Raw genomic sequence first — 22,361 nt, forward strand, 5'->3', positions numbered from 1 at the left:
AGTAATAACTCCAAGTGGAGTTATTTGTTGCTACAAACTTTACTTGAGTGAAAAACCTATTTTTGAGGATATCTTGATAAGTGTATTGTGGATTTTTGTCATTTGGTCTTGTGTTGGTTTAGATAACGATTACTTATTTTTATAAAGTGGTGTGGTGTCCATTTGTAGTGTTTTCACTGTATTACTGTATGCTTTAGACACTGCCTCTGAGATAAGCCTGTCTGCTCGTGCCAAGCTTCCAAGGGGGTGAGCAGGGCTTACTTTAGAAGTGTATCGCCCTTACCCAGACTAGAAGCAAGGGCCCCTCTTTGGACAAATGTACCTACCTCTGCCAACTAGAGACCCCCATTTCTAACAATGGGCTTGCTTGTTCTGCCTTATCTTTCGGGTGTATTTCCTTAACTTTCAATTGTAACTCAATTTATGCATTGTCGGATTGGGTCTCGCCACTTTCTTCTTATTTCTTGCTCCCACTAGGGTGGATCACAAGTCTTTGCCCCAGGAGGCCCAGGTTTGGATTGTGTCTATTGTGCTCCTGTCAGCCATCCTGCCTTTCTTACACTTCTTCCAATCATCTACTTTAGTTTTGTGACTGGCATTCCATTTTTCTTCTCACCAGTGTATGATCTTCAACACCTTTTGTCTGATTGGTTGTGAATATCTCTTCACAAGTGCTCCTGTTGAGTTTGAAGGTATCATTATGAAGCTAATCAAAAATGTCTTAAGGCTTGAACCTGAAAAGATATAGTTGATGGTTGTGCAGTTCTTATAGGAGGGTAAATGAGTGCGCAAGACTGGTCTTTTGATACTAGTGTTTCTCTTGAAGCTAAATTGTGAGATTTGTGTAAAATTATTGAAACTTTTCTAGCCGCTCTCCACCTCCCCGTATTTTTTGTCTGCACTGAGGTTATGTAGGTTAAATTCCCCTTTTATATACCTTGCATAACATTGAATATTTGCAGAATAATTTGTTCTATTGACAGGTGCATTCGTAGTTTTCGCAAAGCATATAACAGATGCATTACGATGATTGGGGTCAGTTACTGGAAAAGTTATTAGCATAATATTTGAAAATATCTAAAACGTGCAAAAATAGTAAACACAAAGGTCCCCCCGATTTCTCAGGTATCTGGATTTAAATGGAGGCAGCAGCACATAACTTCACTGGGGGCAGTGCACCCCAAAAACTATACATATGTTGTAACTAGCTAATGCTTGTGCAGAACGTTTTCAAAGGGGATGCCACATTGAGACTGCAGCATGAGGAGTAAACCTGGGTGTAGGACTATGCTACGCTCGCATAGATTGCATAGTTTGCGCAACTAAGCGCTACGAGAATTGCACATAGCACAGTGCAAAATTGCGTAGCGTAGCAGGCAATTTTTGCTTGCTTGCGGTCCTCAACGTCAAGTTGACGACCGCGAGTGAGCAATATAACATCTCGGTGAGACTTTTCCTCGTTCGCGATCACCAATATCAAGTTGCCGATCGTGAGCGTGGAAAATAAACCTCCCGGCAAGATTCTCAATGCGGGAAGGTCAGGTTTCTCATTGCGAGTGGTCGCGTATGCTCACGACCGCTCGCGATGAGAAACTACCAGTCCGCGATGAGAAATCTGCCGCTTGAGTACAAATGTACTCAAGCGGCAGAAAACAACCGCTTGCACTGTGCAAGATGCGGTTTGCAATGATTGCACAGTGCGGACAAGCATCCGGCATTGTGCAATCAGTGCGAACAGCATTTTGCACAGTGCACTACACAGTTCGTATAGCTATGTGTAGCTTGCGTAGTGCGATGTGCACTTCTCATAGCTACGCGTAGCGCTACTACGCAAACTACGCCCAAGGTTAATGGGGAGATTAATTGGGGGTCTCCGCTCTGAAGATACATGAAAAGGTGATCCTTAGGAGCACTAGCTTGAAATATAGCTCAGGGGCCTTGCAACTTGTGGATAAAAATCCAAAATTATAGGGAAGCATTCAGGGCTAAATTAAAAGATGCGTCAGCTGCACAGGCTGTTGGGGATTTTCATACTTGAATATATAAATACATCTCAAACCAGAACTTTGTGTTATATGGGCAGATTGATGAAAGGTATATTTCTCACTTACAGTGTAGCCTCTAAATTAAAATGATATGGCCACGCAGGACCTAACCACTAGAGTGTGCAAGCAAAACCCTGTAATCAAAAAAGTGTGTTTTAATGTGCCTGCAGGCTAGGTGTGGAAAGGAATGTGTGAGAGATAACTTCAACATGGATGTGAAAACCCTAGCTTTAGCTCTCTTCTTACATGGCTTGAAGGTACTTCAAACCATGTGCAGTCATGTGCATACACTGAGCTCAGTGGCCAAAGTGTTTGACACTCAGTTACAGAACTATCTGCGTTCAGTCAATCTGTTCAAGTCACACAGTCAACAATGATGATTAGCTCTCTCTATTAATATTTGGCACCCTGTAACTTCCAGTGCAACATTAGAAAAAGTACTATCCTTGTGCTACTTGCCTATAGTGTTTTCTCTTCTCTGCTTCTATGTGAGTTTAGGTAGCACCAGGTAAAAATGACTAGGGGAACAGTGATAATTATGGGAAAAAATGTCTTACAAATATGCAGAGATGAGATGCTGCAACTGAGTACAGATATTACCCCTCACCCATACTATGAGCAAAAATAGGAACTTAATGCTTCTACCTATTGTAACTGCCTAGCAGTAACATTTAGCTCAGTGTGCAGAAACAAGTAACTAGTGACACAAATTCCATTTGCTGTGGTGAAGCTAACAATTTAAATCATCTACTGTTTTGGGGAGAGGGAAAGGGATGTGGAATAGATCTATATCACAACCATTCACTGGCATTATGACTCACATAAAGGACCCATTTAGCAACAGCTGACTCCTCGAAGGAAATTGTGTTTTCAGACAGAAACGCTGTAGCTGCTCGTAAAATTATTTTAATCATTCCCGGCTCCCCTCCCTCTCTTAATGTGTAGGGAAGGAGCTTGCCAGTGTATTTGTTTGTGTTCTGTGTACTTCATGCGGAGTTCACTATTTTTGTTTTAATATTTGTATTTTATTCTTGTGCTCATTCTCTCTTACCCGCACACTAAAATTTGACTCACTTCTCGCTACTTCGCTAGTTTCTCGGGGTTTCTGAGGGACTTTGACATTATACGGCGCCATTTTGGTCAGCGCTCTAGCGTTCACATTGCGGGGGCTTTAAGAACACACCCATGCCAGCGCGCAGCGCACGCGCGCAGCGGGCGCGCCGGAGGTGCGCCAGAGGCAAGCCCGTCTGCGCCCGTCCGCGCCAGGACGCCGCCAGCCGCCAGATACCCTGATAGTTTGCAGTCATTATCTAGACCTGTGTATAACCCAGCGTGGACATACTCACGTGAGCATTTGCTGTCTTTAAATGGGGTGTGCTGTAAGGATCTGTGCTATAATCTTTTTGAGGGCCCCTTTTCATGTTTGACCTGCAAGTTTCAAAGCATGCATTGTCATTGTCCCATCTCACTCATCTCATCCTTACTTGATTGTATTTGCTTACCTAACTCTCTGAGGTTGGAGCCCCCTAGTTATTCGTCTCCTATTGTTCAGTATCAAGTATGGAACTGTATCCTAGCCAATGTTAGATCCTTGGTTAGGCACTCTGCGAATATATGGGATGTTTTAACCAATCAGAAGCCCGACATAGGTTTCATTACTGAAACCTGGCTTAAATCTTCCTCCACCCCGGCTATTGCCTTAGCTATACCTGAGGGCTACCGGATACTCAGGCGGGATAGATTAGGTAAAATGGGTGGGGGTATAGCCTTAATTCACAAAGAGGAACTGGCTGTTACCATCCTTGATCAGATGGGGACGGAAGCATTCGAATGCATTGTTTTTAGATTGGATCCCTCTGCATGTTGCATCTGGAAAGGTGCACTAGTTTATAGACCGCCTGGGTCCATATCAAATTTTACCAATCAGCTGCTCGAATTTATTTCACCTTACTTAATTGCTACACGTAAATTTCTCCTGCTTGGGGATTTTAACATTCATAGTGAAGATGCCTCTAATCAAGATGCCAGACTATGCTTACAAGACCTAGCTGCAGGAGGTTTAGAGATTATTAACACCGTTCCTACCCACATTGCTGGGCACACTTTGGACCTCATCCTTTCCAACTCCCTGGATATCAAATGTGGTGAAACTCTTCCGCTTACATGGTCTGATCATTCCATGATAAATTTCCAAGTGTTGGGTCCCATGGACCTTCCTCCGGTGATAAATAATACTTCTGTCACTCGTCAGTACAGACCTTGGCATAAATTAACTGCCAATCATCTTTCCCTACTGTTTGCTGATTGGGATTGGAACAGTATGCAAGGGGACGTAGATCTTTTTGATTCAAGAGTTAGTAATCTACTGGACAAAGTAATTCCTCTTAAACCTCTGAGATACTCACCCAAAAGCTCTACTACTGGCTGGTATACGTCTGGCTTACGTGCGGAGAAAAGCGTTTGTAAAAAATTGGAGTGGATTTGGCGTCGCTCACATGATGAGCATGCTAAAACTATGTATAAAGCAGCTATGGCAATCTATCATAAAAATGTCAAATTGGCCCGCAAAACCCACATTGCAGAGATTTTGGAGCAGGCAGGTAACAATGCCAGATTGCTTTTTCAAATTGTACACGATTTTACGAACCCCAAATCTTGCCAGACTAGGGATAGTCCTTCTCAGTCATTATGTGATAATATCTCCTCTTTTTTCGTACAAAAAATTGAGATTTATCAAAATATCACCCTCTCTAATACTTTTGTTCCGATTCCTGTAGAGATCGTGTTACGCCCTACTACTGAAGGACCTCGTCTGACTACATTCCCTGCTATTACCATCACTGAAGTGCAAACACTTTTGGAATGCACCAGATCTGGATGCCCCCTGGACACTATCCCTGCTAAAATCTCTTCTAGATTTGCGGCCCAGCTGGCATCCCCAGTTTGCTCTATAATTAATGCCTCTTTAAAATCTGCTATTCTCCCTCAAAGATGGAAACACGCCCAAATTGTCCCCATCCGCAAAAATTCCAACATCTCCCCCGAGGAATTGTCAAACTATCGTCCGATTTCATTGCTCCCGTTACAGAGCAAGATCACAGAGAAACATATCAATAAGCACTTATCTGCTTTTCTCGAGTCTTCTAGGGCCCTGGATGTCTCTCAGTCAGGCTTTCGTGCTAAACATAGCACTGTAACTGCTTTGGTGGAGGTAGTGGATAATATCAGAATGGCTCTGGATCAAGGTCAAGCGGCACTTCTGGTGCTGCTTGACCTATCAGCAGCATTTGACACTATCTCCAATCAAGTTCTCTTACATAGACTACTGGAGCTGGGCATTGACGGATCTGCATTGAGCTGGTTGTCAAATTTTTTGTCCAACCGTACTCAGGCAGTGTCAATGGGTCCTTTTCCATCAGCTCCCACACAGGTTACTAGAGGCGTCCCGCAGGGCTCATGTTTGAGCCCTACTCTATTTAACATCTATGTGACGCCTCTGGCTAAACTGATGAGGGATTTGGGGTTTAACCCCATTTCCTACGCTGACGATACCCAACTCCTCCTCACCTTCGATAAAACGAGATCCGATATACAAACCATCTTTTCTCAGGGTATGATGGCTATTGCCTCCTGGATGAAAACTAACTATCTCCAGTTAAACTCTGAGAAATCTGAGATCCTGTTGTTCGGAGGTGTTGACATCTGTTGGTCACCCAGATGGTGGCCTGAGGAGCTGGGTAAAGCCCCTAGTCCTAAAGAGGTAGTTAAAAATCTAGGCATTAAGCTTGATAAGAAACTTACGTTGCAGACCCATGTTAATATTACTGTTGGGTCTTGCTATCACATCTTAAGTCTACTCAGAAGAGTTTTTCCACTGCTTCCACTCTCCACCAGGAAGACTTTAATTCAAGCACTGCTCATGAGCAAGATTGATTATTGTAATGCTCTTCTTTCTGCTCATGCTACCTCATTGGACAAATTGCAGGTTATTCAAAATACGGCTGCTCGTCTGGTAACCGATTCTCCCGCTAGGACCCCTTCGCTGCCTTTATTGCATGAACTACATTGGCTGCCAATTAGGAATAGAGTGCAATTTAAAACAGGCTGCATGATTTTTAAGGCTCTAAACGAACTTAGTCCTCGTTATCTTACTAGGAAACTGGGAATGTATCATCCTATATCCTCTCTCAGATCAGGATCTAAAAAACTTCTCTCTGTTCCGAGAATAAATAAAGCCCGTTCTGGTGGTAAGGCCTTTTCATACTTGGCTCCTAGGTTTTGGAACAGTCTTCCCCCTTACCTCCGCATGGAAATGCCCCTTTTCCGTTTCAGAAAGCTGATGAAGACATATCTTTTCTAGTTCAAGATAGCTCGCTGTTGCTAGCGCAGAGATACCCCTTCAGCGCTATATAAAATTATAAAATCAAATCAAAGTACATTCTGTAGAACATCATTAAAGAAACAGATTGAACCAATGAATGATTCCACAGCATTTGTGGAAACATAGGTTTGACTCTATGTACACTTAGATTCAGATGCAGAACTACACATGGAACTCTTCTAAAGAACATGCGGAGAGCATTTGATCTTGCAGACACTGTGCTCTCCATACAGGGTGTGCCAGTTGATAAACACTTAGCACGATACCTGCATTCTTATTCTGATACAAGAAAATACATTATAGGACTGGTGAGCAGATAAGGAAGAAAAATGCCCATTCTTGAACATTCCCAAGATCTGCCACCAATTCCCCTAACTACAAAATACTACTGCTTCATACAGGTAAGCAAATGCAGGTTTGCGCCTGTTGGTGTGTCATCAATCACACAACAACAGTGTACAGGCACTGTTCATAGAACACACTTTCTTACCAACATGGAAGACACAGAAGTGTCTTGAGAAGAAATACTTCTGTAGAACTGATCAGACAAAGTAATCTAATCTCCGTACTTTAGTGCACCCAATGTCTCACAATATTCCATATTCTAAGTCTCTTCCATCCTGAACTAGTTAAAGCACCATAGAGAAGGAGTTGGAGCCTCAATGAAGAAACTGGAAGACATTCTGGGCAGAGAATGAGGCATTAAAGGTAATCCTGGCCAGTGACAGAGAATTACAGCTTTTTCTTCTAGATATCAGGTCACCGCCCAGCGCTATATTGGAAAGGGTTTTTCTAACAAAATTATTAGACCAACATTGAAAAGCATAAATCAGGAGCTAATGTAATGGAAGGGAAAACTTGGAACAGTTCTGAAACAAGATAAACACTTTTACGTCACTTTTCCTCGGGTTTTGTAACAGGGCAAGATTGGCAAACTTACCCAAAAGTGGAAGAATGAATTGCCTGTATTAATTACCTTTGTGAATAGGCCCCAAGCTCTTCAAATTGGTGGAGACATGTAAATTGCACTTTTAAAGCAAATTTGTATTTGGATTTTGTAAATAGCCAAAAAGTAGTAAACTTACTCAAATGTGTAAATTTCTCAAAAGTGAAAGTTACCCGAGTTTATGGATCCATAGTTACAGAGATGAACAAAAAAGGCAGAAGAACATAACACACATGATGGACAAAAATCACACTCTGCTTTCACATGTGCTGAGGTTTGTGTGCAGAACTGCACCAAAAAAATCCTTCTGGTTTCCCAGGAGACCATACTTGCCACATAAAAGACTTTTGACTCGAAAAGCAATTCATCACCAACCGCCTACAGATTTCACCATGCACCCTCAAAGAGCCAGTCATACCACCAAACATGACATATGGCAGGTTGCATGAAATAAAGGTTTCAGAAAGAGAGTATGGCCTCATGGATGACACAGTGAGGTAAGAACCAAGCCTAATGTGTCTCCTCTTTCATGATTCTGTAGTGAAAGTTCTAGATTACATAATCACACGTAAGAACATTGGGTGCATGAGAAGCAAGTGTGTCACTGATAGGTCAGTGATCTAACCCCACCTCCGTAAACACCATACAATGGTTTCCAGGTTTTGCAAATTTTTATAGGAGATTTATCAATCAGTTCTCAGAAATCATGGCACCAGTTACTATCATCAATCCAATTTCTAGACTCTTACCAAAGGGAGCAAGTTTTGTAAGGTCCAAGTAAGCTAAAGAAACATTTTGCTTATTGAGGAAGGTCTTTTCTAGTGCAACCATCTTGCGACATCCTGCCATCATTGAAACTGATACTTCACATTATTCAATGGGTGTGTGGTCACAAAGAGACCCAGATACTGGGCAGATTCATCCAGGGACATATTTTTCTCAAAGGATTTCAACAGCAGAGTTAAAGAACATAATTTCTAGTAAAGAGCTTTTAGCACTATAAAATGTTTCAGAAGACTAGATACATTACCTGTCGGGAGGCAAAAGAACTGTAGATTTCTTTAATGATGAAAGAAATTTGCAGGTTTTGAAATCAGCTACAACCATGACCCCTAGACAGCTCAGAATAAACTTCTTCTTTTCTGATTAGGATTTTTTAATAGTTCAAGTAATGGAAAAGAACATCCGCTGGCTAGACAGAATCTATCTGAAATTAAGAAGAACAAATAATAATAAGAATAAATGTACTATACACTGAATAATGATCAAGACAAATGGTAAGGTCAGGGCACAGTTGTAGCACGTCACTGGTAGTGTTATGGCAGTCTCAATGATTCCTTCCACAGGAGGTGGAAAACTCCAAGGACCATTTTATTGACCTAAAGAGGACGTTGTGGACCTCCTTCCAAGCACATTCATGACACCCTGGCTGCTGGATGAGTCTTTTGCCAAAATTGAAGCAGGATTCATGGAAGGAGATGGCGAGAATAGTAATCAATCCCATAAGCCTGGGCAGAATTGTTGGTGGCATTGAAGCTGGAGGTGATAGTGAACATGATAAGCAGGCACCATTTTGTACTTCTAACACATACATGAGACATGGGGAAATGTAGCTTTATAAACTGTTCCCACGTTCATGAATCCAAGTTCCTCATGTTCTATACTGCCATCTGTTTTTCTGTAAATTCTACATTCAGAATTAGAACTATAAGTGTCTAGTAGGAAACATCAACTTAGGAAAGACATAAAGAAATCTCATGCAATAGTTCAGTAAAGGAGCACACCGCCATTCTCAAAATATCTTGACATTGGCCAACAATTTCTTGATTTAACATTATACAACATTAATATGCATATTGACTGGACACACATATCAAAGAGAGATGTAAATTGCACATCTGAACCATGTCTAATGCCATTTCTATACACCTCATGGCTGTGTGCCTGCCCCATTTGAAAGCCCGATGGACACGTTGTCATTCACCTAAGTGGTTATTCTATTGACAGCATGTAGGTGTCCTGGCTATCAAGCTTCAGAGTTAACGTGTTTAAACGTTTTATCCTGATGTAATGTTCACTCATGATGCACACCATGTACACAACTAATTTGAATATGTGAATAGGAGGTTAAAGCCATGTCACCAAGTCAAAAATATCCCATTTCATATTGCAGGTGACATTGCCCCAGGAGGATGAGTAGGAGGAATGTCACTCCTTTAGCCATGCCATGCCACGCAAGAGACATTCCTGGATGAGACCTGAACCATTTTCAATGCTGCCTCGCCTGGTACAGTTAATATCACCATCTCTTCAGTCCAGACACTGGAAACACAACAGGTGCAACTGCCTCCCAAACAAGATGTGCTGATCCAACAACTCAAATATCTACCTCAGCTACTACCATCATAACAATTGAAATATTATCGCACTACATTCACAAAATGTTTGTCTATACCCATTTAAACATCTACCATGCTAGAAGATGAGCTTAGGAAACCAGTTGCAGAAGGAATTAAGAAAATCCATTGACTAAGGACTTGTCACATGCAGTTTTGGCACTGATTCTGATGGTGAGTTGATGCTCACCCTTCTGCCCCTCCTAAATCAATGCCTTCCATTGGATGTGTGCCCAAGGAGTTGGAGAACACTGTGGAGAGGATGGAGGCCTTGCAGTCTGGACAGCATATCTAGATTACCTCCTCTGAAGCCCCTGCTACTGCACTGGAAGCATTTCCAAGTATCCAGGAATCTCTGTGAGAGGTGGCAGCACTGCAATGTCAGGAGGCTATGTGAGCATCCATCATTGCATAGAAATGAGGCATGACATAAGGGCACAATCACCAGTGGCTGTTCCAGATAGAAGCCAACAGTGTCAAGAGACGTGCTTATAACCAAATGGAAGCAGCTAATCGGTATGAGCCTGCAGATGATTCAGGAACATATGGCATTCCAAGACATGCCACAGCAGTTGGCCTTGCATCATCTTCCATCATTGAAAGTAGGGGCTAAGTCATCATTTCAGGACAGATTAGATTAGGTTACACTTTAGCTTAAATCTGGGATGGAATATGGTAGATTTAGCAGTCAAAGGCATTAAGATGTCATTCAGGAATTGGTGAGTTTACAGTGTAATTTTAAGTTTCCTTAACTCTATTTTCTACAGTGGTTTCCTTAAAGGGAAACCACCATTAAAAATGTTAATCAGTGTTAAATGCACTTATTGGAACAGGTGACTGTAGGAAAATATGTTGTAGTTAGAAGTAATTGTTTCTGATGTTATCTTTTATAGCAGCTGCATTAACATTCACACAATGTTGACCCTTTTGAGTGACTACCTCTTCCTCATCACAAAAAGAGCCTGGATTGGCCTTCCTGCTGTGGTCAGGCATGGTTTCATGTCATCTGTGTGAAATGTTGTGCACGATATAGGAGACCAATGTGATTGGAAAGGCCTTCTCACAGGCAATCTCTGTCCTAAACCATGTCTTACCACTCCCTACTCTGCAGAGGCATAGGAATCATGCTTTGAGGACACAAGTGTAGAAAGAGGAAGCAAATCCTGGAACGTGAGAGCTGTTTGACAAAAAGCTTCAAGTCTTTGTAAAAATCACTATACATGGCAATTAACATAAATAACTTTGCTCATGATTCTACATCTCTTCCTTGGTAGGAAATCAAAATTGTTATTGTTTGGTTGTTGTAGCTGAGATCTTGCCATTTGAAATCCAAGACACATTGAAGAGGGGTGTTTACACAGATCTGGGACCTGTCACTGGGTTCAGAGAAGTATTCTAAGGATGTAACCATACAAAGGAAGTGATATTTCTATTAACAAAAAAAGTACCAAGGTCAAGTCAGAAAAAGTATCTCCTCTGAGTCAGTCATCTATTAGACCACCTGGTCATTTGTTTTATTAGGATGAAAGCACTCAACCACCCGTTGATGTTGTGATTCATCAAAGGGGTCCTCTTTACAATGATAAATGGTATATCAGTGTGGAGTAGAACCACCTTGAAAAGGGACATCTTTGGGGAGTTATTGCATAACTAAAGGATACCCTATTGGAGACAGTGTGAGTGCTGATAGTATGAAGATAGAGAGGGAAACACATGTAAAGTAATCTGCAAAAACGACGTCTTGGTGGACCAAAAGAGTTTATTGTCGTCCCAAGGGTATAGGTTTAAAAACTAGAGAAATAATTGGACTCATGAGGAAGTGAAAACATTTCTACCCTTCTAAATGCCTTCAAATGAGGAATCATGAGAAATCTTCTGGACCCCTCCCCCTCTGCTAGAATATAACATCATTCATGAAGAAAGGATCAACATAATATAGTAATACTGTGAGCAGTAGTATTTTTTAATGAGAACCTGAATATAAAAAACGGTAAGCGAAAGAAGGCTCAAGGGACATCATGAGAGACAATTAGACTAATTGCACATTTATGATTTTCTTCATGCAAATGTGAGGATACAAACCTGTGCCACAGCAAACTCACACATGATCAATCGCCATGTCAGTGATAAGTAACAACATCACACACCATTGATGAGAACAGGCAGGTGAAGAGAAGTAAAAACTTTACCCAAAATAGATTTTAGGGTGCCTTAACATCTCACTCTGAGGATGTGTGAGGGTCCTCTGTATCCAGCAATTAGTGCTGCTGTATTATATATAGCTACGCAAAGGAGAATGATTCCAAAATGCAATTGGAAACATGCACATCCAGAATATGTGTTACAAAATTGAAAACATTTCTGATCTCTGTTTCAAAACTCAAAATCTGGAATGGGTGGCCAGCTATGATGTATCAATTAACAGTTCCCATCGAAGGTTTGTTACAACCTTAATAGACTAGAGGGGCTTGTGTTCGTAACATGGGAAGATAGGTATATATCAGTAAAATCAGTATCGACAGATTGAGTTTGTGCCTCATGAGTAACTTTACATGGTGATGTCCTGTGCCGGGTTGCCCGTCCCGCCTGAAAGTAAGTGGCAACAGTAGTTGGATCAAAACTTGCTTGTTTTCAATACTTATGCATCATGTTGTTATAAGACCTTTGGAAGGAGGATTCATAGGAAAGATAGTTACAATTACTTAAACTGGTTGGACACAGTATTACAAGTCAGTTTAATATAGGGGTAATTGTACTCCCAAACACAATGATATGACATAATCTGAGTGTGTTATTTGGTTAAAAGAAATGATAGTGGATTGCATGGTAGTTCATACATGATTCAATATAAACTTCTAAAGATAGGTGCTCAGATCAAAGTTTAGATAATGATTAAGCTGTGCAAAATGTGGTGAAGGAGCACAACACATTTAAATCTACAGTGTTATGCTAGGAATTTTTTATTTAGTCCACTTCCATGGGTCTACAGTCTGAAAAACCAACATTCTTCCTTCATAAAGAGAGATTGTGTTTCGTTCTCATTAAGGCCATAAGTATATATTGTCTCTATGATGACCATTTAATGTCATCCTCATGATGACCTGCATTAACAAAGGGAGATGACAATTAGATAGCAATCCATCTGTCTCTTATGTTATAGCAGTGTTCAGTAATTCCTGTCTTGACCTTGTGCGTGATTCTGCCTACATAACACATTCCACATGGGCAAGTGACCACATACATGACAGCTTTGCTGTTACAGTTTGTGAATTTATTTAGTGCCCATGAGATTTATAGACCTAAATCAAGTGCTGACTCCCTGGATAGGTTAAAAAGTTGTGTCTGGCTATTGGCAAGTTTACTTCTGTTTCCAGCATGTACCAAGAGGACCTTCACATTTTTACGGTTTTTAAAATAAAAAAGCGGTATATCCAACACGATTCTACCCGTATTTAAAGTGTGCCAGTTTCTGTTGATTATTTTCTTAATGTTGTTGGAGTAAATCAAGTACGCACTGACACACTAATTTGAGAGAATCTGGCTTGTTATGGGTTTCGAATAATGCAAATCCTTTATTGTTTCTAGCTCTCTTCTTGGCTCTATCAAAAAATCTGCATGGTGATGTCATCAGTGACGCCACTGACCATGTCTTGAGTGATGTAATATGTGAGGTCATAAGCAGTGCATTGCAGGGGTGTAAGCTATAGTTAGCTCAGGTAACTACAACTGCTGAATTTCTATGGGTTTGTGCGGCGTAAAATTTGAGTCTAACTATAACGTCCCTGTAACCTTTGTTTTTTTAAGTGAATATAAACACACACATGCACACTACACACCTATATTGTTACTTTAACTATACTTACTATGTGTGGTATAGGCATATGTGTGGTAAAGATTTGCATTGTAAATGCTGTGTGGGAAAGGCACTGTGTGGTTTCAACTGCATTGTAAAGGATGTTTCCCCTTGGACTGCCTGTCCTGGAAATCTGTCAGGCTGCTGCATAGGCATGAGTACACATGTTCATGAAGCACTTCCGCCCTGACAGTCAGGTCTGCTGGAATAGGCATTTTGCCCGTTTGGTCCTGGAGGACTTTTTAGTCTGAACCACAGGCCCACCACCTTGGGAAGTACTGTCTTGCTATCTATTCACAAGGTGAGGATTTTGTGGTTAGAAGTATCCTTCATACCATTGGTAATGCACTTTCTGGTGGATAGAATCCTCACCACCCTCCCATCTTCCCATTCTGTGGAATAGTCTCCTTTCCATCTAAAAATTAAACAGTTTAGGAATCTTCATACTGGTTCCGACAATTTGCTGATGGGCACCACATCTGAGGATACAAACGAGTTATGAAAGAAAGTGATATCAGAGTGCATTAGTGACACTTATTGCACCTCTGTTTGTCACTTCCAGATCAGAACAGCGCAGCATGGAATTGCACAGCACCACCTCATTGAGTTTTCCGGATCCAGTCTGGCACCCGGTGATATACACAAGGTAAGGAATCTGCGGTTAGATAGAGCATCCTTAACTTAACTTAAATCGTTCTTTGTGATTTTATAGTTGACCGGACTTTTTTACATCTGTCAGTGAGAGTGTGGCTTACTGACCCCCTTTTGCATACATTTCCACTGTTATGTGAAACCCAGGACCTTACACTGATGTACTGTGCTTGCATTGAGTGCATGTAGAGTAGGCGTAAAAAATCTGCCAAAATATTACCAGACCTATAGGTCTAGTGACTTGAAAAATCTACTTGACCTAACAGTAATGTGCTTGACCTACTAACTCGTCTCAAATTGCATGATCCGAGGTGAATATTTTATTACACTAAGTACTTTTTTCTTCATAATCACATACAAAAGCACCTTCAAATATGGGAGTGCAGAATGTCTGCAACAAACTCTTTTGTTTAACTTAATAGACTAAGCTTTTGCTCCACGTACAATAAAATCAACATATAGGATACACATGTCCTCTGGCTTGCCTCTTAGTTTACCAACAGCATTGTCATCAGGACGGGGGCAGGTACTTTTTCTCAGTTCTTATTTAAAAAACTTGCACTTTTAATATATACTAAAGTTTGATGGGGCAATGCACTGTCATTTGTAGACAGACATCTTGCATTGAAATAGATACAAACTTTACTAATACAACTGCATAGCTAATAAACGAGAAAGTGTGGAAATCGGGTTTAATCAAATATTTATTATGTGCACGTTGCCAAGTATTCTGATTGTTTTGATCAGAATAACATCACTAATCTCTATGCACAACACAAGGCTGCTTTATATTGTAAAAGATGAGCATCTTGATAGATTAATAGAGGACGCAACTCCGCCGACACCGAGGTCCTTGCATGCTGAGAGATTACCACACAGCGGTCTGACATCTTGTGAGAGGTGTCCATTTTGTGACCAAGACAGAATCCTTCCCTCTATCCCATCAGGTAATTGGGATGAATCGTCCCTGGGGGGGATTCTTGGCTCTACAACTACACATGCTCTAGGTACACTTGGAGCAGGGTGTGCATAGTAGGAGTATGATAGATAACTGCCTTGTTTATATGCCTGCATATATACATTTGTTTAGCACCATGGTAGAACCATATCTACTATTTACACTTTTGCTGCTCGTAATCATGTTTATCTGCTTCTATCTACTAATCATTGGGGCACACATATTTTATGCACAAATAACGCTGGTTCAATAAATATTACTGAAAATGTCCCTCTGTGTATTCTTCATATATTTCTCTGAGAATAAGTGAGCATGAGTGACTGAGCGAATAGTTCTGTACTGTTTCCATGATCCCCGAGGGTTCAGGGTTGTCATGTTCAGTGGTTGCCAGAAACCTTCCTGGTAGCTTAGGGGGGCGTACTGTGGCACTGTGAGCTAGCTGGTCTATTGGGCAACATGTACTGCAGGAGTGTCTGGAATCAGTTTTGACACCAGGCCCTTAGTTTATATTGCGCAGATCCTACGGATTGGTAGGAACTACACAACACTCCTGTTCTTGTTTACTGAAAGTAAGAATTAATCTGGTAATGGAGTCTTGTAGTTTCTGACATCAATTAAATAGGAATGTCTCATTGCTTTTCTGATTATCTTTCATAATAGCATTATCCAACACTGATTTGATGTAACCCTTTTGTAGAAATCTAGAAGTAGTTTCCTCGTGCATCTGGGTAACAACAGCAGGGTAACTGCAATTCCTCCCCAAGCATATAGTTCCCCCGAAGGGGATGCTGTTCTTTAAATGCTTGTATGGAAGCTATTGGGATGAAGTGTTGAAGTCCCTACAACGGCCTTCCTGTGTAAACATGTTTCAATTTTATCATCTTTAATATACACTCTCAAATCCAGAAAATCAACCTCATAGCTGCTAATGTGTGCCACAAACTGTATGTTGAATGTGTTATTGTTGATATCATCCACAAATGACTTAGCTGATTCAATATAGCACACAAATCTTTAATATAACAAAGTCAACACACTATGTGGTCATTCCATAGATTGCCATGGTCGGCGATGAGCACCTGCTCCTCCCACCAGCCCATGTGTAAACACGCATAACTGGGGGTAAAGCAGGTGCCCATTGCCGTTCTGCGTTTCTGATGGAACACCTCTCGATTGAAATAAAAATATTTATTCTTTAAGAGCCACTTGATCATAGAAAGTAACATGCAGCTATGGGAAATAAAAGCATAATGGTCTACTTTTCAAAAAATGCTCAACAGCACGACGCCCATCTTGGTGATTAATGCTGGTATATAAAGATGAGACATCAAGGGTCATTAGAAGATAGTCAGAATGCCAGGAATATCATAAATGTGTATAAGAAAGTTACTAGTGTCTAGTATATACGTAGAAGAATTCTCAAAAGTGGTTTGTCGTGCAGATATGATAGGTCTTTCCGGGGGTTGTGTCATGCTCTTATGTACTTTTGGCAGAAGATATAGGTTCGCCAATTTCGGTAAGTCATTTTTCAAAAATTGCCATTTCTCATAACTCAAAAGTCCATCATACCTCCATGATTTTAACTGATCTCAATACCTAGAGTCTACAGCTCATACATTCTCCCAGCTGCTCCTCTCATCCACATTGTTGTGTTGATTGTATCCCTCCTGTAAATAATCATTTGCTGGCCAAAGGACAATATTGCCAACTTTGTTTGAGCTGCAAATTATGACTTAATTCTGGTTATGTCGTTTTTTTCAGCAAATTGTGATATCTGACTTGTTGAGATATATATATAAATATATCTCACACAAGTCAAAAATGATTTCCCTATGGAAACTAGATCCTACCTATAACTACCTACAGACAAACACCAGTATGTTTTTCCATATATTAATATATATTCACTGAAAAAACAAAGGTTACAGGGACGTTATAGTTAGGCTCAGACCTCATTCGTACAAAACCAGAGAAATTCAGCAATTATAGATACCTGAGCTAACTATAAATTGAAATCCTACAATGCACTGCTTATGACCTCACACATTACATCACTCATGCCATGGTCAGTGACATCACTGATTACATCACTGATGGCATCTAAAATGACATCACTGATGACATCATTCACAGAACCACTCAGACACCCACTCACATCCTATACAACCTCTCATACAGCCACTTACACACCCACACAACCACTCACATACCCATTCACAGACCCATACAACTACTCACACAACCACTCAATCATCCATAGGGCCATTCACACACCCACTCACTCACTCATACAGCCACTCACACCACCACTCACTCACCCATACAGCTATCCATACAACCAGTCACTCACACATGCAAGCCACTAACACAGCCACACATTTATCCATACAGCTTCTCACACATACTTATTCACCTATACAGTCACTCACACAGCCACTTACTCACCCATACAACCTCTCAACACAGCCACTCACTCTCCCATACAAACACTCACACACCCACACAACCACTTGCATACCGATTCACACATCAATACAACCATTCACACACGTGCTCCCTCACCCATATAGCCACTCACACAGATACTCACTCTCCAATACATCAACTCACTCAACCAAACACACACTCAAACTTCCAGTCACTCACCTATACAGCCACTTACACACCCAGTCAATCCCTCAAACAGCCAGTCACACAGTCACTCAGTCACCCACACAGCCTTTCACACACCCACTCACCAATGCACACAGTCACCAACACAGCCATGCACTCACCCATACAATAATACAATAACCCATACATCATCTCACACACCCAGTTACAGATCCATAGAACCCCACTCACCCCCACTCAATTCCCCACACTTTCACTCATATACCCACTCACACACCCACCTAACTACTCACACACCCATACAGCCACTCAGTCAACCACTCGCACACAGTGGCGACTGGCAAATATCGGGGTGGTGGGGCAGGGTGGACGACAGACGGACAGAAAAAACCCTTGGCTGCTTCGGTCCCTTCCCATGCCGCCTTCTCTTCGGCTTCCACGGAAGCAGGAAGCACACAGGCTCCCTCCCTTAAGCCAATCACACCACTGTAATGCAGCATTGCGATTAGTCTGAGCACCGTGGTTCGGCACTCAGACGGGGAATGGAATCCTGTGCATATTCCTCACTAGGCTGTGTAATGCAGCCTTGTGAGGAACATGCATGTTGCACATAACTGTTTGGCCAGCCTAAGAGGACCAGCCAAACAGTCATGCACACTTAAGGAATGCACACCACTCATCCCCCTGTGACTCCAGCCCAGCCCTGCCCTAAACTAGCCCGGTAGTGGAAAAAATTATGATAATAACGGGGTTATTATCATTTTATTTGTCCTTTCTCCAACTCTCAGAGAAGTGGGGAACTGCTCCTCCACCTTAGCAGAGGAGCCACCCCTGCTCACACACAGATGCAAACAATAACACAGCCACTCACATTATATTTGTAAAAATTAGTATCACTCATTAGTAGAATACAAAGTATAGTAATTTAACTTTGTTGTAGCTTAGTGTGTATCTTTAAGTATCAGAAACCTTTACAAACACTAACAGTCACTGGATGATGTCATCAGTGATGTAATTTGAAATGTCAAATCACTGACCATGTCGTGAGTAATGTAATAAGTGAAGTCATAAGCAGTGCATTGCAAGGGCGTAATTTATAGTTAGCTCAGGTAACTATAACTGCTGAATTTCCATGGTTTTGTACGAGTGAAATGTAAACCTAACTATAACATCCCTGTAACCTTTGTTTTTTTGGTGAACATATGTGAGTGAGTATACAGCACATACAAGCAATTATAAACTCTGATTCGGCACATGCAGTGACTCTCCATTTTAAAGAAACCCATGGTAATAATTTAAGTCATCTGAAATACTAAGTGCTTGATACCATACCAAGCTCAAGGTGAGGGGGCAATTGTGAGGCTGCCCTAAAACAATTAGAAATAAGGTACATCCTCAATCTTGATACAGAGACTTCCAATGGACTCAATTCAAGTGAGAATTTTCACACCTGTCTCTTAAACCCTGCTGCCGCTGCCATCCCCTGATCATCTTCCGTTAATTACCAATTCTTCCCAAGTCAGCTTTTTGACTGCAAACAACAACAACATAAATTCTTCTAATTACCCTGCTCCTTTCTCTCAACTAGGACATTTCCATCTATCATTTACATTCTTATGTATATAACTATAATTAAATTAAGGGAGAACATAGGGATATTAAAATCTAGGATTTAGTCTGCTGCTATCTTTTGCATACAGACAATTTAGCATCGTTTTTAGCACCTGGTATATAGGCACTTAGCACTTAATTTTGCACTTCAGTGCTTTAAACAGACTGTTATGGCGGCCATATTATATGAAAAGACCCACATGGGCTGTAGGTTTTTAGGCAAATCAAATAATAATGTGGTGATAGCACCTAAAAGTGGCAAGCAATCAGAGCAAAATTATTCTTTATCCGATTCGCTACAAATGATATATTTTACCCATGTGAATCAGAACTGGCACACTTGGATTGAAGTCTGTTTACACTGTTTATTGCAAATTCTATGCACTTGTCACTTTAAAAGGCTTATACTCCACTGCAGCAGCGTCATGTGGTCAAGGCCAGTCTTGGCCGAAACACGTCATGGCAGAGCTGTTGAAAAAAAAAACAAATTAAGCAGCACAATATAATTGGAGTCTGTGTCCTTTCGTCCAGAGTATTGGATTTTACGAGTGGAGACAAAGCGATACATCTATAGCTATATATACATACATAGATATATGCATAATTTTATATATATATATATATATATATATATATATATATATATATATATATATATATATATATATATATCTATCTCCTCCAACAAGCTTTCCATAATTCCATAAGCACGAGCCACACCGATCCTAGTTTGGTAAATATTTATTTATTTAAGGCAAAAAAACTGACACGTTTCGAGCTATCCAGCTCTTGGTCACATAACCTTAGTTCAAAGTTTAGAGTTTTTATACACTTTGATAAACATAAAGAAAATACTCAGGATTCCAGTCATCCCAAACAAAAACATGAGTATATAGAAGCATTTTATAACATTTAGATACTCTAATGCATTTATCTGACATAGAAAGAAAAAGAGGTGACAAATTATATCATAATAGTGAATTTGCATGTTGTGCGTGATTTAAACAAAAGCGGTGACAAAATACTGGAATATCACATGATACAATTGTCGCTAAATTCCATCACCAGATTGCAAAATCATACATCAGGTACACAGTTATAGGAACTTTAATTATCCTATAATTTTAGGTTATATGAGTATAGTACCCTATATTGAGGATGGGCAATCTGTTCTTCGATGTATTAATTGTGTGCAGTACCCTAGATTTCATCAAAAAGACTAAGCATTTGTGTCAGTAGAGTTCTGTGTAATAATTAATAAAAAAACAAAAATGATTGGCATATGTTATCATATGTTATCATAAAGGGTATAGTGCCCATTCAAATCAGAAACAAGAGTGACAAGACAAAAGTCTTCTCAGACGACCTAATAGACTATCTTGTTGTCCCAAATATATCTAGAAATGGAGAGCGTGGTTGTAGGAACAAACACCTAAAACTCCGTGCTCGTAGCTTGTAACGGTAGCAAGGATGACCTATACAATCCATAAGTCCAATCTATAAGGGAACAATCAAAAAACCCCAAAAACTATTATTGGTATATTTGGTCAATTAGTACGTAAAAGACAGTCATAACTAACTACAGTGATGCCCTCACTTATTAGATCCTTTTACACGGTGAAACGGTGGTTGTATTGAGATACTATATGTACCTGAGAAAAGATTCATATGTCTATCAAAACACCACTTTTGCATAAGATTCAATATCAAGCACAACCATGTTCTTTAATTGTGAAGAGATACAGAAAGGAAAACATAACAGGGATGGGGTGAGTGAAAAAACAATTACTATGTGCATGTTAAAAATGAATGTAGAACTCTGGTTCTGCAAAGGTAACATTGGGAGGCTCTATACAGTTCAATTATAGATGCACATGCTTCTCTTCATCATTGTTCATCCCAAGTGAAATGACACTCCCAGCCTGTAGGATGAATCTAGACTCTGTCCTGCGCAATGCTTGAATTTTGTCCCCCCCCTAGGATTTTTGGGGATGGTGTCTAGAGCACAGTATTTCACTTTTGTCCAATCACTCTTATGCTCTTGGTTGAAATGTCTTGCCGTGCCATAGCTAAAATCTTTATTAGTGATGGCACGCCAATGCACAAGTATCCTTTTCTTTACTCGGAAGTTGGTTGAGCCTATGTACCACCTGCCACAATGGCAGGTGATTACATAAACTACAGAATCTGTATTACTCTGTATGTTCTTCTGAATATACCACTTCCTGTTAGTTCTCTGTAATGTGACCTACTTCACCTTCTCACTATGGCTACAAGCCTTACATTTTCCACACTTGTGGAATCCCCCAGTTCTATCCAGCCATGTAAATTTTCGATGTTCCATGTGGCTGCTTACTACCATGTCTTTGATTGAGGGACCTTTCCTGTAGGTTATCGCTGGGTATGAACCCAGTTTCTATTTTTGTGATTTCTCTTGTGTGAGGATGTCCCATCTTTTTCTGATAATCTGGCTGAACTGCTTAGATTGAGAATTATAAGTAGTGATTAGTCTTATGGGGGATTCTATTTCTGTTTGTTTGGTCTTAGGTGCTTTGTATTAGGCTTCACTTCTCTCGAATGCATCTGCTGTCTTTTCGCCAATCTTGAGCATTTTTAGCAGGTATCCTCTAGCTTGGAACCTTTGTGACATTTCCTTCTTGTTTTTCTTGGAAGCTTCCTCAGAATTACAATTTCTCTTTGCCCGTAGAAACTCTCCAAACGATATACTTCACCTGAAATTAGGAGGGTGGCAACTCGCTGAGTGTAGTACTGAGTTCCTTGCCGTGCTTTTCCTGAATAGATCTGTCTCTAGTCTATTCCCCTTCACTGTAAGTCTAATGTCTAGGAAGTCTACCATATGTTGACTGTGTTGCATAGTAAATTTAAGGTTCATGGAATTTTCATTTA

The sequence above is a fragment of the Triturus cristatus genome, chromosome 3_2, assembly GCF_964204655.1.
Source record: "Triturus cristatus chromosome 3_2, aTriCri1.1, whole genome shotgun sequence".
Classification (NCBI taxonomy): Eukaryota; Metazoa; Chordata; class Amphibia; order Caudata; family Salamandridae; genus Triturus; species Triturus cristatus.